This window comes from Physcomitrium patens, chromosome 22, assembly GCF_059467195.1.
Source record: "Physcomitrium patens ecotype Gransden chromosome 22, ASM5946719v1, whole genome shotgun sequence".
NCBI lineage: Eukaryota > Viridiplantae > Streptophyta > Bryopsida > Funariales > Funariaceae > Physcomitrium > Physcomitrium patens.
In genome coordinates, this window is record NC_143431.1 from 11,934,667 (window position 1) to 11,951,092 (window position 16,426).

The window sequence follows — 16,426 nt, forward strand, 5'->3', positions numbered from 1 at the left end:
TGATTGCAACATGAATTACATCATGTTTTCCATACATGGATCGAAACTTCACCAAAAAAGCCTCCAAATTATCCAATATTGGATCTTGTTGTTCAAGAAAAGATAAAAATCATGATAATATTGAATCTAAAAGAAGCATATCAATGAATCTAACTTGTGATCTTGAAGTTGGATAACTTTGGGATTGAAGTTCAATCACAAGTTGTACTTGATTGATAAATCCTCTAAACTTTGATCTGGTGCCATCAAACTTATTAGATAGGATAATTCTTGGTTCTCTTATATTCGAAGGATATTCTACCATAGGAGAAGGGACATGATTTGGTGTAGATGTTGAAGTAGCTCCAATCATTTCTATATCTTCACTTCCTACCAATCTTGTTGCTCCTTGTGGTGGTAAATTGAGTTGATGCATTGCAAGTATTAACTCCCTCAATTGCTTTTATATTTATGATATTGCACTCTTTATTTTAGCAAGTTTTGTTATGATAACACTTAGAAAAGAGAAGATGTCTAATATTCCTCAAGACAAATAAAAGAAACGACTTGAGAACAAAGAAAATACTAAGAACAATATGAATTTAGAAGACGGTAATTTGTAACTTATAATACACTTGTGTCTTATCAAGAAAAAGAGGTAATCCATTCTTTATCAAGATTAGACGAAGCTTTGATATTATAAATGCATTCTTATCAATCTGTCAAGGACAAGAACTTGATAGAAACAATTAAATTAGTAAATTTTTTTTCAAAGAAAGATGACAAAATAGAAATTATCAAGTATGTATATTAAGAAAGAAACTAGAATGGCTATTGTCAAAAGTCAAGAAAACTAGAGACTCTTGAAATTAGACTTAAAACAAGAAAAGAGTTGACAAGAATGAAGAAAGCTTTACTCTTGCCTCTATATATACTATCTATCTAAGAGCTATGTAGTGACGTTCTATAAGACCTCCAAAAACATGTTGACTTTGTACAATACATAACTTAACTTGCAAAGTAAGTTTTCTATGTGGGCACCACATTATTTGCTTGTTCTACAAGCTATCAACATGTGTGGCACGTGGTTAATTTTTTGACCAAGTTTCTTTCCTACCAATCAAATATAAACACATATAAAGTCATGTAAAGACAAAGAATTTCTTGCACTTATAGCTTCTTTTGAAGAATTGCAATATTATCTAGAAGACACTTCCAGTTCGGTTACTATATATATGGATGAAAAGAAGCTCAAATATTTCATATCAACACATATTTTGAATCATTGCCATACTTGTTTGAGCATATTTTTATCAAGATTCAAGTTCAATATTACTTTTTGATTATAAAATCAACAAGGTTTATTCAATGTCTTTTTTAGATATTTTTATCTTGTACCTAAAGAAAGAGATGTAGCTTTTGATCAACAAAGGGCAATTTTATTGAAGCCAAAATAATTTCATTTTTGAGCATTGAAATCAGCATTGATTATTAATTCAATTTTTTTCAAATAAATTCAATCAAGTATGTCCTCTGATTCTCTTGTTCATAATATCAAGAATACTTCTTCTAAGTCTCATAATACTTTTAAATTCAAGTTCAAAAATAACCTACTTTCTTTTGAAGGATGCCTATATGTTCTAAAAGATGAAGTACATTTACTTGTTCTTTAAGTATATCACAACTTTCTGGTGATAGGACATTTTGGATACAACAAGTCTTTGAAATTAATATGTAGAGATTTTTAGTGGTTGCAAATATGGAAGGCTATGAAAGACTTTCTTCAATCATGTGACATTTGTTCAAGGTCAAAAACTCCTTGTCATCAACCTTAAAGACTTCTTAAGCCATCATTTATTCCAAGACAACTATGGTCTTTTATTTCTATGGATTTTATTATAGATCTTTTAATCTCAAGTTCATATGATTTTATATTTGTGATAGTAGATAATTTTATAAAAAATTACAAATTTTGTACCATGTACAAAATTTATCATAAATAAAGAAACTACCAAGTTTTTTTTTGATAATATCTATCAATATCATGGATTGCCAAAAAATATTATATCAAATAGAGGGACTTAAGTTACATCAAGATTTAGAAGAATTATTTTTAAGATTCTAAAGATAGATATATTACTTTCTTTAGTCTTTCATCCTTAAATTGATAGACAAATATAATGTATGAATCTAATTTTAGAGCAAAACTTAAGGTATAACATCAATTATCAATAAGACAATTGAAGAACCCTCTTGGTATTACCAAAGTTTACTTATAATAATATGATGCATTCTTCTATACAATAAATACCTTTCTGTATCAATTATAGTTATCATCTATGACTTTGATACTTTTGACTTTTCAAAAGTTGATAATCTTGTGGCAAAAGTTTTGGCAAATTGTTTGTCTGAGCTACATACAATAATAAAAGTGCAATCAAAGGAAGTTCAAGAACGACAAAAAATCAATATAGATGCTTATCAAAAAAACAACCACAATTCAATGTAGGTGACAAAATATGGTTACTTTGTTATAATATCAAGACTGCTCATTTTTGTAATAAGTTGGACTATTGTAGGCTTAGACCTTTTCATATTTGTGGACAAATCAATCCAGTTGTTTATCAATTATATTCATCAAGATCAATGAAGATCCATCCTATCTTCTACATATCTCTTCTTAAACCATACAAGATTGTAAACATATCAAGAAAAAGACAAGCTCCATCTCCTTCTAGTAGCGTCTATGAAGCTTCTAGAAAGCTATTGTAGAAAATATTATGAAATTAGTTTACTTTTATCTATTTCTACCTATTCATATTACCTTGATAACAATTACAATAAATATATGTCTGTGACAATTAAGTTATATCAAATGATATCATGTTGACCTCACATGTAAACTTAACATTCTACATCCATTCTTCTTATTCTTTTTTTTTATTTTTTATGTCTCGAAAGGAGATCTTTGAGCTCAATAGAAAATAATAATGGAGGTTATTTTAGAATAAATGAATATATTATAATTATCATTTGGTTAGAAGATCTAACAAATTTTTAAAAGTTACCAAATTTTAATAATATTATAATATGTATAGAATAGATAATAAGGACTAGAGCTTTGGTGCAACTAGTTGCACATATAAATAAGGCATCAAAGGATAAGTTCAATCTTATTGCAATTAATATACTATATAGACTACATACTTTTGTAGCAAAATTTGTAGTTGCATATGATTGATTAATTAATACTAGCATTGGCAATAATAAGGAGGATTGGTTGGAGGAGTACTTATAATGGCTACAAAGTTAGAAGACACATGTCTACTCTTCAAAATATATATATATATTTTATAATACAAGGCCAAACATGACTCATTTCTACAAGATGGATTCTACTACAATATCAAATACAACCTTCTTAATGCCATCACAAGATTCTATGGTGATATCAATGACCAATTCACCATTGTTGTTGCCTCGTTTGAATTTATTGCTTGAAGAAGCATTATCCAAGGATATTGAGAGGCTTTATTATAAGATAAATTTGATGAATCATAAGAGGTGTACAGAAAAAAATATAATTTCTTGTTCTCCTATATTTTTCTTAGGTCTGCATCTATTTTACCATTATCACCTTTAGTAAGATGTCTATTGCTTGGCAACATTTTCACTATCATCCAAAAAAAGAGAAATCAGCCATTCTTTTCAAATTCAAAGAAAATCTCTTAACAAGCATAATATGATGGCCAATGCATTTGTAGAGTCATCATGAGTAAAATCCATGGTATAGATAGAGCGCTTGTCATAATATCTTGATTCTCTCAAAAATAACAAACAATTTGAAATCTAGAAATCAAATATATCTTGTATTTAATAAAAAATTAGATAAATTATTTAAAAAAGAATGAGAATGAATTGACATCAATTTCCATGACGACTTCTTGGAGATGAAAGATTTTGAAGAACCTATAGATCTTATTCTAGAAGGTCTACATACCTATTATGTCATCTTGAAGGCTGTGGTAATTACAATATCTTGTCCTATAAGTCAGCAAATGATGGCTCTTAAGTTGAGTCCTCTAATTATTGGTTTTTCATCTTCTTGACACTATAATTATACTAAAACTACAAATAGAGATGGAAGATAGAAAACAATCTTTTTTGAATTATGTTTCATTTATAGCAAAGGTTTATAATCTCTTATTTTGGTTTTAATGGATATCATTGATGAAAAGCTTTCGTTGTCTTTGCTAGCTCACATGTACATTTATTAATATCATATTTGTATCAATGGATAAGATATTTCAACTTATTTCAATGCTGCCTTGAGTCTAGAACTTCTTTCACTTCATACTCTTTATTATCATCTACTTTTATAGAAGGAGATGGAGCTTGTCTTTTTCTTGATATGTTTACAATCTTGTATGGTTTAAGAAGAGATATGTAGAAGATAGGATGGATCTTCATTGATCTTGATGAATATAATTGATAAACAACTGGATTGATTTGTCCACAAATATGAAAAGGTCTAAGCCTACAATAGTCCAACTTATTACAAAAATGAGCAGTCTTGATATTATAACAAAGTAACCATATTTTGTCACCTACATTGAATTGTGGTTGTTTTTTTGATAAGCATCTATATTGATTTTTTGTCGTTCTTGAACTTCCTTTGATTGCACTTTTATTATTGTATGTAGCTCAGACAAACAATTTGCCAAAACTTTTGCCACAAGATTATCAACTTTTGAAAAGTCAAAAGTATCAAAGTCATAGATGATAACTATAATTGATACAGAAAGGTATTTATTGTATAGAAGAATGCATCATATTATTATAAGTAAACTTTGGTAATACCAAGAGGGTTCTTCAATTGTCTTATTGATAATTGATGTTATACCTTAAGTTTTGCTCTAAAATTAGATTCATACATTATATTTGTCTATCAATTTAAGGATGAAAGACTAAAGAAAGTAATATATCTATCTTTAGAATCTTAAAAATAATTCTTCTAAATCTTGATGTAACTTAAGTCCCTCTATTTGATATAATATTTTTTGGCAATCCATGATATTGATAGATATTATCAAAAAAAAACTTGGTAGTTTCTTTATTTATGATAAATTTTGTACATGGTACAAAATTTGTAATTTTTTATAAAATTATCTACTATCACAAATATAAAATCATATGAACTTGAGATTAAAAGATCTATAATAAAATCCATAGAAATAAAAGACCATAGTTGTCTTGGAATAAATGATGGCTTAAGAAGTCTTTAAGGTTGATGACAAGGAGTTTTTGACCTTGAACAAATGTCACATGATTGAAGAAAGTCTTTCATAGCCTTCCATATTTGCAACCACTAAAAATCTCTACATATTAATTTCAAAGACTTGTTGTATCCAAAATGTCCTATCACCAGAAAGTTGTGATATACTTAAAGAACAAGTAAATGTACTTCATCTTTTAGAACATATAGGCATCCTTCAAAAGAAAGTAGGTTATTTTTGAACTTGAATTTAAAAGTATTATGAGACTTAGAAGAAGTATTCTTGATATTATGAACAAGAGAATCAGAGGACATACTTGATTGAATTTATTTGAAAAAAATTGAATTAATAATCAATGCTGATTTCAATGCTCAAAAATGAAATTATTTTGGCTTCAATAAAATTGCCCTTTGTTGATCAAAAGCTACATCTCTTTCTTTAGGTACAAGATAAAAATATCTAAAAAAGACATTGAATAAACCTTGTTGATTTTATAATCAAAAAGTAATATTGAACTTGAATCTTGATAAAAATATGCTCAAACAAGTATGGCAATGATTCAAAATATGTGTTGATATGAAATATTTGAGCTTCTTTTCATCCATATATATAGTAACCGAACTGGAAGTGTCTTCTAGATAATATTGCAATTCTTCAAAAGAAGCTATAAGTGCAAGAAATTCTTTGTCTTTACATGACTTTATATGTGTTTATATTTGATTGGTAGGAAAGAAACTTGGTCAAAAAATTAACCACGTGCCACACATGTTGATAGCTTGTAGAACAAGCAAATAATGTGGTGCCCACATAGAAAACTTACTTTGCAAGTTAAGTTATGTATTGTACAAAGTCAACATGTTTTTGGAGGTCTTATAGAACGTCACTACATAGCTCTTAGATAGATAGTATATATAGAGGCAAGAGTAAAGCTTTCTTCATTCTTGTCAACTCTTTTCTTGTTTTAAGTCTAATTTCAAGAGTCTCTAGTTTTCTTGACTTTTGACAATAGCCATTCTAGTTTCTTTCTTAATATACATACTTGATAATTTCTATTTTGTCATCTTTCTTTGAAAAAAAATTTACTAATTTAATTGTTTCTATCAAGTTCTTGTCCTTGACAGATTGATAAGAATGCATTTATAATATCAAAGCTTCGTCTAATCTTGATAAAGAATGGATTACCTCTTTTTCTTGATAAGACACAAGTGTATTATAAGTTACAAATTACCGTCTTCTAAATTCATATTGTTCTTAGTATTTTCTTTGTTCTCAAGTCGTTTCTTTTATTTGTCTTGAGGAATATTAGACATCTTCTCTTTTCTAAGTGTTATCATAACAAAACTTGCTAAAATAAAGAGTGCAATATCATAAATATAAAAGCAATTGAGGGAGTTAATACTTGCAATGCATCAACTCAATTTACCACCACAAGGAGCAACAAGATTGGTAGGAAGTGAAGATATAGAAATGATTGGAGCTACTTCAACATCTACACCAAATCATGTCCCTTCTCCTATGGTAGAATATCCTTCGAATATAAGAGAACCAAGAATTATCCTATCTAATAAGTTTGATGGCACCAGATCAAAGTTTAGAGGATTTATCAATCAAGTACAACTTGTGATTGAACTTCAATCCCAAAGTTATCCAACTTCAAGATCACAAGTTAGATTCATTGATATGCTTCTTTTAGATTCAATATTATCATGATTTTTATCTTTTCTTGAACAACAAGATCCAATATTGGATAATTTGGAGGCTTTTTTGGTGAAGTTTCGATCCATGTATGGAAAACATGATGTAATTCATGTTGCAATCAACAAGATCTATATTTTGCGACAAAAAAATTGATTAGTAATGTTATATGCTTTACAGTTTCAACAACTTGCAACTGATATCAAGTGGGATGATGTTGTACTTGTTAGCAAATTTTTCTACGGATTATAATATGAGGTATTAAAATTAATGCTCAACTTACCTGAACCTCAAACATTGAGTTAAGCAATTGACTTTGCTGTGAAGTGCGACAATCATCTTTTTGAATTTCGATCTAATAACTGTACAAGTGGACCTCAATATTATTATAATTCAATAGCAACACTTATATCTCTTCAACACATATATTCGGAAGTAGAGGTTATACAAATTGATGTGGTACAATTCAAACTTCTTATTGAACAAGAAAAGACTCATTATTGTCAAGAAGAATTATGCTTATATTATGGAGAATCTAAGTACATTGCTCAACATTGCCCAAAGAAATGACGCAACCATAAAATGAGGAGTATGGCTATAAAAGAAGATAGTATGTCGAAAAATAAGTTTATCCAACTATAATAGAGATCGTGCAGCTAAAACCTTATATAATATCTAGTGAAGGTCTTATTTTCTTCTCAAAATCCTCTCTTTATTTTATGATAAATGTTATTTTAGAACCTAAACATCACAAAGCCTCTGTCTTGCTAGATTCAGGAGCCTTAGCATGTTTCTAGATGAAAAATTTGCTAAAAGACATAGTATACTTTTAGTGAAGAAAACTAAATCTATTCATGTAGAAGTCATAGATGGTCATCCGTTGTCTTCACAAGATGTTATTCACAAAATCTTTCTTATAAAAGTAGCAACTAATGGTCATAATGGCTTTATAATATTTAATATCATTAGATCTCCTTCTAATCGAATCATTTTAGATTTATTATGGCTAGAAAAATATAATCCTAAAATATATTGGACTTCTCATAGTCTTGACTTTTCTAAAAGTATAACTAAGAGCGTAATTAATCAAGTAAAAAGTCATAAGTTTAGTATAATTAAACCTATATTTGTAGGTGCAAGAGCTTTCTTCATTGCTGCAAAAGAAGGATCACCTTGTGTTATTTATGCCATACTTGTTTCTACTGATGGAAAGTCTTCAAGTAGTATTCCAAGCCAATATCAAGATTTTGAAGATGTATTTGGGAAGAAGAATGTAGATACTCTCCCAAAATATCGTTCCTATGATTGTTCAATTGACCTTTAAGAAGGAACACAACCGCCATTTGGACCAATCTATAATTTATCACAAAATGAGTTAGTTGAACTCAAGGAGTATATTGAAGAAAATTTGGCTAAGAACTTTGTATGCCATTTCAAATCTATAGCAAGAGCTCCAATTTTATTTGTGAAGAAAAAAAATGGATCAATGTGGATGTGTATTGATTATCGAAGATTCAACAAAATCACCATCAAGAACAAGTACCCGCTATCGTATTGTAAATGCTTACAATATGTAAAAATTAGTTAAAATATATTATATGTTAATAAATCTAAATGTGTATTAAAGTGATTAATAGATTAAATTAAAAAAAGTTGGTAAAAAAAAAAAACTTTATTTTATTTTCCTTACTTAGTTTGATTATAGTATATAAAAGTTATAGAACCTTAATGTTAAGTATGAAGCCTTGAGAGGAGATAAGGGACTTAAGATGAAGATTTAAACTAATAGGAGGTTAATTGGGAGGAATGAAACCAAGGCATGGTTGGATGAAGGTAGAAATAAGGATCTTCATCCCCATTGGTCGAAATCCATGCCCAATGGGCTTTTAGGAGGCTGCCCGCGACCTTGATAAGGGTTTCGGTGACTTCAAAGAAGCCATTAGGAAATCGGAGGCAAGAGTTGTAAAGTTTAGGATTTTGGCTACAATTTTTGTGGAAATTTTATAGGGTTTGGAGTTAGGGTGAATAAGTTATAGCCGTTTGAAGTTAAGGTGTCAATTTGAGACCTACTGTTACTCTTTTGAGTTTAAGAGGAGTCTTACAGAAGCTTTTGGAGATCGGAAGGAGCGGCTAGAAGAGAAACTTCAAGAAATACATCTTTTGTGAGGGAAATTTTGCATTTGAAGTTTAAATGAAGGAGTTATAGGGAGTTAAAGACAGCGCATTCATATCAAAGGCAATAAGTGAGCGATTTTGTTCAAAGTTGTATTAGGAGCCATAACTTGAGTTTTTGAATGATATTTTGGCTCAAACTTTGGGAGAATGTAAAAATTTATGTTTAAAATCTATCTATTTAAGTACCGTGGCATTTAGACTTATGGTTTGTGAGATATGAAGAAAATTGTGTGTGGGTAGGTAAAGATTAGGGTTTGAAGCGACTGTTAGGGTTTTGAAGATATCTCAAGATCCGCGACGAATTTGCGGTTGAAAACTGTTGTACAAATTAATAACAACATATCAGTACTTCATGTAAATTTTGATCTTGTTTGGACGGTTGGATCAAGAGTTTTGAGGTGTTGAGATTGAGGAGAATTTCCACACAAGGATATACAAGGTTTTAGAATACTTCTACCATATTTTGGGTGTTGTTGGTTATTTAAGACTTAAGTTTTTGGTGTAATTGTCCCAAAAGAAGAACTTATATATATAAAATTAGGATTTCTTAATTTTATGCTTGATTGAGCAATTAGTGACAGCCAGAAGTCCAACGCTTTCTTGAGGCAAAACCTCTCTACCCCGACACTTCTACCTTTGATATCTAGACTCTTTAATTAGTTGAATCAAGCGAAGATCTATACAAAAATAGATCTACAAGGAGCATACAATTTGGTATGCATCAAAGAAGGAGATGAATGGAAGACTGCATTTTGAACAAGGTATAGATATTTCAAATACAATGTCATGCCTTTTGGATTTACAAATGCACCAGCAGCATTCTAACATTTGATGAATGATGTCTTTTGGGAGTTTTTAGATGATTTTGTTGTTTGTTATCTAGACGACATCTTAATCTATTCTAAGAACACAAAAGAATATGAACTTCATGTTTGTCATGTGCTATAAAAAACTAAGAGATGCGGGATTCTATGCCAAGATTAAAAAAAGTGTCTATTTCATACTACTCAAGTTGACTTCTTAAGATACATCATTTCAAATGATGGACTTATGGTGGATCCTAAGAAAGTTTAAGCTATTATGGATTTGAAGATTTCAAAAATGATAAGAGATGTTCAATGCTTTTTGAGATTTGCCAACTACTATCGGATCTTCATCAAAGACTTCTCTCAAGTTGGAGCTCCACTTACATGTTTAATTTGTAAAGATAAACTTTAATGGAATCAAGAAGCAGAAGTAGCATTTGAAGCTTTGAAGACAGTCTTTGTTTCTGCACCAATCTTATATTGTCTCTATTTTTTTAAGCCATTTTTTATGGAAATAGATGCATCAGACTTTACTTTGGGTGTCGTATTGTCACAAATGAGAACAGATGATAAACTTCATCCAATAGCTTTTCATTCTAGAAAATTTTCAGTAGTCAAGATCAACTATGAAATCCACGACAAAGAACTTCTTTTAAATGTGGATTTATTTCAAGAATGGTGCCATTATTTAGAAGGTGCTTCTAGTCCAGTCACCATGTATATAAATCACAAGAACCTTGAATAATTTATATCAACACGTGTTTTAAATTGTCACCAAGCCTGTTAAAATATGTCTTTGTCAAGATTCGAATTCAAGATCACTTATTGGCTGAAAAAATAACAAGGTTTATTAGATGCACTCTCTAGACAATTTTATCTTGCACCAAAGGAAAGAGATGCTACTTTTGATAAGCAATGGATAATTTTCTTGAAGCCAGAGCATCTTCATCTTTGAGCATTAAAATCAATATTAACTGTTGATTCAACTTTTATTAAGCAAGTTCAGTCAAGTATAACTTTTGATCCTCTTATTTGTGATATTAAAGAAAATCCTTTAAAATCTCATCATACTTCTAAGTATGAATTCAAGAAAAATCTACTATATTTTGAGCGATGCCTATATGTTCCTGAAGGTGAAGCTTGATTACGTATTCTTCAAGCTCATCATGACTTTTCAGCAGCAGGACATTTTGGGTACAATAAAACTTTGGAACTAATATCCAAGGATTTTTGGTGGCCTCAAATATGGAAGGCATTCAAAGATTTTATACAATCTTGTGATGTTTACTCAAGATCAAAAACTCCTTGTCATTGACCTTATAGACTTCTTCAGCCATTATCCATTCCAAAACAACCATGGTCTTTTGTTTCTATGGATTTTATTTCGGATCTTCTAATCTCTGGTTCATATGATTCTATATTTATGATAGTAGATCGTTTTACCAAAATGACACATTTTGTACCATGCACAAAATCTATCAAAGGTGAAAAAATTGCCAAGCTTTTCTTTGACAATATCTATCGATATTATGGATTACCAAAAGATATTATATTGGATAAGAGGACTCAATTTGTATCAAGATGTTAAAAAAACCTTTTTAAGATTCTAAAGGTAGACATAAAGCTTTTATTAGCCATGCATCCTCAAACTAAAGGACAGACAAGGTACGTAAACTAAGTTTTGGAGCATTACTTAAGATGTACCATCAATTATCAACAAGATGATTGGACAACCCTCTTGCCATTGGCAGAGTTTGCTTATAATAATATAATGCATTCTTCTACACAACAAACACTTTTCTTTGCTAAATATGATTATCATCCACGACTTGATACTTTTGACTTTTCAAAAGTTGATAATCCTGCTACGAAAGATTTGACAAATCGTTTGTCAAAGCTACATGCAATAATGAAGGTGTAATTAAAAGAAGCTCAAGAATGATAAAAGATCAATTTAAATGCCTATCGAAAAGAACAACCACAATTCAATGTAGGTGACAAGGTATAGTTATTTCATCGTAATATTAAGACTACTCGTCTTTGTGATAAATTGGACTACTACAAGCTTAGAATTTTTCCTATTTGTGGACAAATCAATCTAGTTGCTTATTGATTACATCTATCGGAGTCAATGAAGATCCATCCTATATTCCACATGTCTCTTCTTGAACCATACAAGATAGACAACATACCAAGAAGAAGATAAGTCTCACTTCCTCTTATAGAAGTGAATTATTATGAAGAATTTGAAGTAGAAGAAGTTTTAGACTCAAGGCAATGCCGAAATGAGTTAGAATATTTTATCCATTGGCACAGATATGACATTAGTAAACACACATGCGAACCAATAAAAAATCTTACAAATGCAGCAAAGGCGGTGGAGGTTTTCCATTGATGACATCCATTAAAACCAAGATGAAGAATAGTAAGACTTTGCTAGAAAAGAAATAAGGTCCAACAAAGATTGCATTCTACCTTCTATCTTTATTTGTGGTTTTTGTGTATTTGTGACACTAAGAAGATGGAGAACCAACAACCAATGGATTTGATTCAAGAGCCTTCGTTTGCTGATCTGCCAAATGAGACATTATGATTGTTACAACCTTCAAGATGATACAATCGAGATGAAGATCCTTAAGTACGACATATTCTTCCTCAAATAGATGGCAGGATACAATGCGTTTGATATCATGACCTTTGAAGGGACTCTCGATGTTTGGTGATTTTACTAGAAGTAGGAACAACTTTTGACGGTGTTTCAAATGTTTTATTTGAAAGAAGTTATGAAGGCCTCAACAACGATCAAATAATTGGATGGTCTTTCTATTCTAATATGGGATACTATTGATGGTTGAAAGGCCCTATCAATCACCTTCGAAGAGAACAAAGATCAGAGTATGTGGCCAATACAATTTGTCGCATCTTAGATTCTTTTGACATGTGATCACCACCCCTCATGGAACTCGTCCCTAGAAGGGGGGGGGGGAAGAATATCACAGACATATATTTATTGTAATTATTATCTACGTGATATGAATAGGTAGAAATAAGTAAAAGTAGACTAATTTCATAATATCTTCTAAAAGAAGCTTTTCAAAAGCTTCATAGACTTTGCTTTGACTTTACATGTGTTTATATTTGATTGATGGGATAGAAACTTGGTCAAAAAGTTAACCACGTGCCACACATGTTGGTAGCTTGCAAGAAAAGCTAACTATGTGGCGCCCACATAGAAAACTTGCCTTGCAAGTTAAATTACATGTTATGCAAAGTCAATACGTTTTTGGAGGTCCTATAGAACGTCGCCATGTAGCTCTTAGTTAGATAGTATATAAAGAGGCAAGAGTGAAGCCTTCTTCACTCTTGTCAACTCCTTTCTTGCTTCCAGTCTAGTTTCAAGGGTCTCTAGTTTTCTTATCTTTTAGCAATAGCCATTCCAATTTCTTTTTTAATATACATATTTGGTTATTTTTATTTTTTCATCTTTCTTTGAAAAAAGTCTCACTTATTTATTTGTTTCTATCAAGTTTTTGTCATTGGCATTAATACATTACCAAAATATCAAGTGATATTTCATAAACTTAAAGATGGTAATAAAATTTGAACAATGATATTTGAATTTGATATTTTAAGTAATCCAAAAAAAACTCAAGTGTTAAATTTTAATTATTTGGTTTTACAAAAGTGCCATGTTTGAAATCCCTCCCCCCTTTCCTTCTCCTCCATTATAAACATCTCATAACAACAAAAGTAGAAAAATAATTTCCAATATGTTAATGGTATCTCCAATGGATGCATCAACTTGATTATAAAGTGCAACATATCAAACATTTCAATGTTTGAAAGGTGTTGTAAGAGCTTCATACTTCATCTCAAGTTGGAAGTATTTTTAGAATCATTCATATTATACTTTTGACCTCTTTTCTATGCATATTTCGAATAATCACATCATGCAATACTTTTCTTTTGCCTCCAAGGCAATATGAGTGTTCTTTGTTGCTACAAAATCAAATATCAAAGAAATGTGAAAAAAAGTTGTTTGTTTGAAATATACAAAAATGGTCTTTGAATTGGACAACCCAATTGGTTGCTATTGCTATCCAAATGAGGCATGCATGTAATTTGTGTATTTCAAAAGATTGACTTAGGCATCAACACCTTGTGCCATATTTTGTTTTGATGAGTATGGGATTTGCTTCAAAGATCTCTAGAAAATGTTCTTAATGTGAACTTAATACATCCATTTGAGAGCCCATTGACATCTTGGAGATTTTTGTTTTTTTCATTTGATGGAGGTGAGATGCATACAATATGTTTGTTATGGGAAGATGGGTAGAGGAGGCCATTGCCATGATGAGTGTTGGAAGCTTGGAGGAAGTGGGTGTAGAGGGTGGTGTTTGGATGGGAGGGATAGGAGAGGAATGGAAGGAGGAGTGATGTGGTTGGTAAGAGAGATTTGGAATGCCATGGATGGTTTGTGTGATGGTCCATGTTGGGGTGGGAAAAGTAAGCGTAGCAGTGGGAGAGTATGCTGAGGCGCGGAGGAGGGTGAAGTGAGGTACACGAGCAGAGTGGGGAGTGGGGAGCGGGGAGGGGCAACCTCAACCTCCGCTGTGCCAGGGTGCGGTGATGTTGTGGGCGAGGAAGGCATGTGCGCGTGCGGGATGGCGCAAAGAGGGAATACAAAATGCGAATGCGGTGCGGTGAGCGTGGATCGAACACGCGACCTTCAGATCTTCAGTCTGACGCTCTCCCAACTGAGCTATCCCCGCACATGTTTTCGCCCGGGTTCGAACCGGAGACCTTCAGTGTGTTAGACTGATGTGATAACCAACTACACCACGAAAACTCGCATGCACGCCGCTCGCCGCCCACATTCTAACTCCCCCTCCGCCGTCACCCTCACCTGCACACCCTTCTTCACGCACTTCACACACACATTGGGCTCGCGTCGCCGACTGCAACGCCCACCACACACCTCCGCACTCAACAAGTGCTCCGCTGATGCCCAGCCAACTCTAGCACCGGCGTCGAAGCGGAAGCCATTCCTCTCTGCGCTGCACCTCACGCGCGCACAAAACCTCACCTACGTCACCCACCCCTCACCACCACCGGACATCGTCAAGTGTCATGCCCATGTGACGCCTCTGCCATTGCCATCGAGCGCAACCCGTTGGCTCTGCGGATCGAGGGCCTGACGCCCCTGTGACTTGCGTGGAACACGCTGCTCCTCTTTTGGGGAACGGAGTTTCTGGATGCACGGCATCGGGCTTTCCGTCCCCCTCACAGGAGCGACCACGGGTATCAGCCAGCATCGCGTCGCGAGCCTCTCATCTCACCCCAGCTGTGCTGCTTCGCCGGAATGATGGCAGAGCGTGCCGGGTCACGGGCGAGGGGTTCAGATAACCCATATGGGTGGTGCGGAATCCGTTGCGACTGGGGTATTTGGAGCGCGGTCGGAGGCGAGAGCAGGGAAGGAGCCGGGTGCTCAGCTCAGAGCGAACTATTCTTTCGCCTTTTACTAAAGAATACCGTGCGCTGGGTACACATACCGGTATACTCTATTTTTTGGACTGCCCCCTTCGCGGGGGCCCATCCATCTCAAAGCTCCAACCCGAATAATCCACCCTGCATTTCTGTGTGTTTTTGTGGGTTTTAGACTGGTTTCCTGAATCCGTGAACCTATCAGTCCAGTTAGCTGTCTCAACGTTTTTGTTTGTGTTTTTACTGCTTCGTCATTTTAATTATATGTCATTTGTAGTGATTTTTTTTTTTTTTGTTTTTTTGTTTTTCTTGGTTTATACCGGAATTTTCGAAGTCATGCTTGGTATTTAGTTTATGGGGCGGTTTTCTGGCGTGAAGTGTGAGCGGAGGTGCTCTATCGCGTTGGTTGCCAATTTTTTTTTTTTAATTTTTAGATTTTGCTCTGAACATTTTATCACTGCTTACTTTTTTTTCGGTGGTTTCATTTTTGAACTCATTACAAACACCGGGGCTGTCCTTGGTTGTAGCAAGTCATTGGAAGGTAATGACTTAAATTTTGGTGAAGTTTTATTTTTTTAGTTTTATATTAAGGCATTTTTATTTTATTTTGAATCATTAGAGAGATTTATGATTAGAGTATCTTATCATTTGATCAGTTTTACATTAGTGTAAATTAAAAGTCATCCGTTTGTTTACTCACGCACTCGTTCGTTCGCCTGGTTACGCTTCTTCTGTTAACTGTCCGTCCGGGTGATTCGTGGGCTATGAGCTCTGTACAGAACAATTGCAACAACATAACGGACGACATGGGGCTCAGAATGATTGAGTCAGAATGGTCGTCCTCTCCCTTCGTGGTGGTGAGTTTGTTTCACTGTCGTTGTCGGCCTCGTCAGAGCTTCAGATGTTGCCTCTGCTGGATGGATGAAATACTGATGAGCTCCCTTCCATTGCCCATGTAGATGACAAAGTAGTTCCCGTCCCGTTCTCAATCATGTCTGACATGGCATCCAT

General features: G+C 33.0%; 3 non-coding genes across 3 annotated transcripts; 1 reads left to right on the forward strand and 2 right to left on the reverse strand.

Moving 5' to 3' along the window:
- Positions 1-14,630: 14,630 nt before the first annotated feature.
- TRNAF-GAA (transfer RNA phenylalanine (anticodon GAA)) lies at positions 14,631-14,703 on the reverse strand. Its single transcript has one exon. It is a non-coding gene; the product is annotated as a tRNA-Phe (tRNA).
- A 3-nt stretch (positions 14,704-14,706) lies between these two features.
- TRNAV-AAC (transfer RNA valine (anticodon AAC)) lies at positions 14,707-14,780 on the reverse strand. The gene has a single exon. It is a non-coding gene; the product is annotated as a tRNA-Val (tRNA).
- A 629-nt stretch (positions 14,781-15,409) lies between these two features.
- On the forward strand, positions 15,410-15,525 carry LOC112275406 (U5 spliceosomal RNA). Its single transcript, XR_002967719.1, has one exon. It is a non-coding gene; the product is annotated as a U5 spliceosomal RNA (small nuclear RNA).
- The last annotated feature ends 901 nt before the right edge of the window (positions 15,526-16,426 follow it).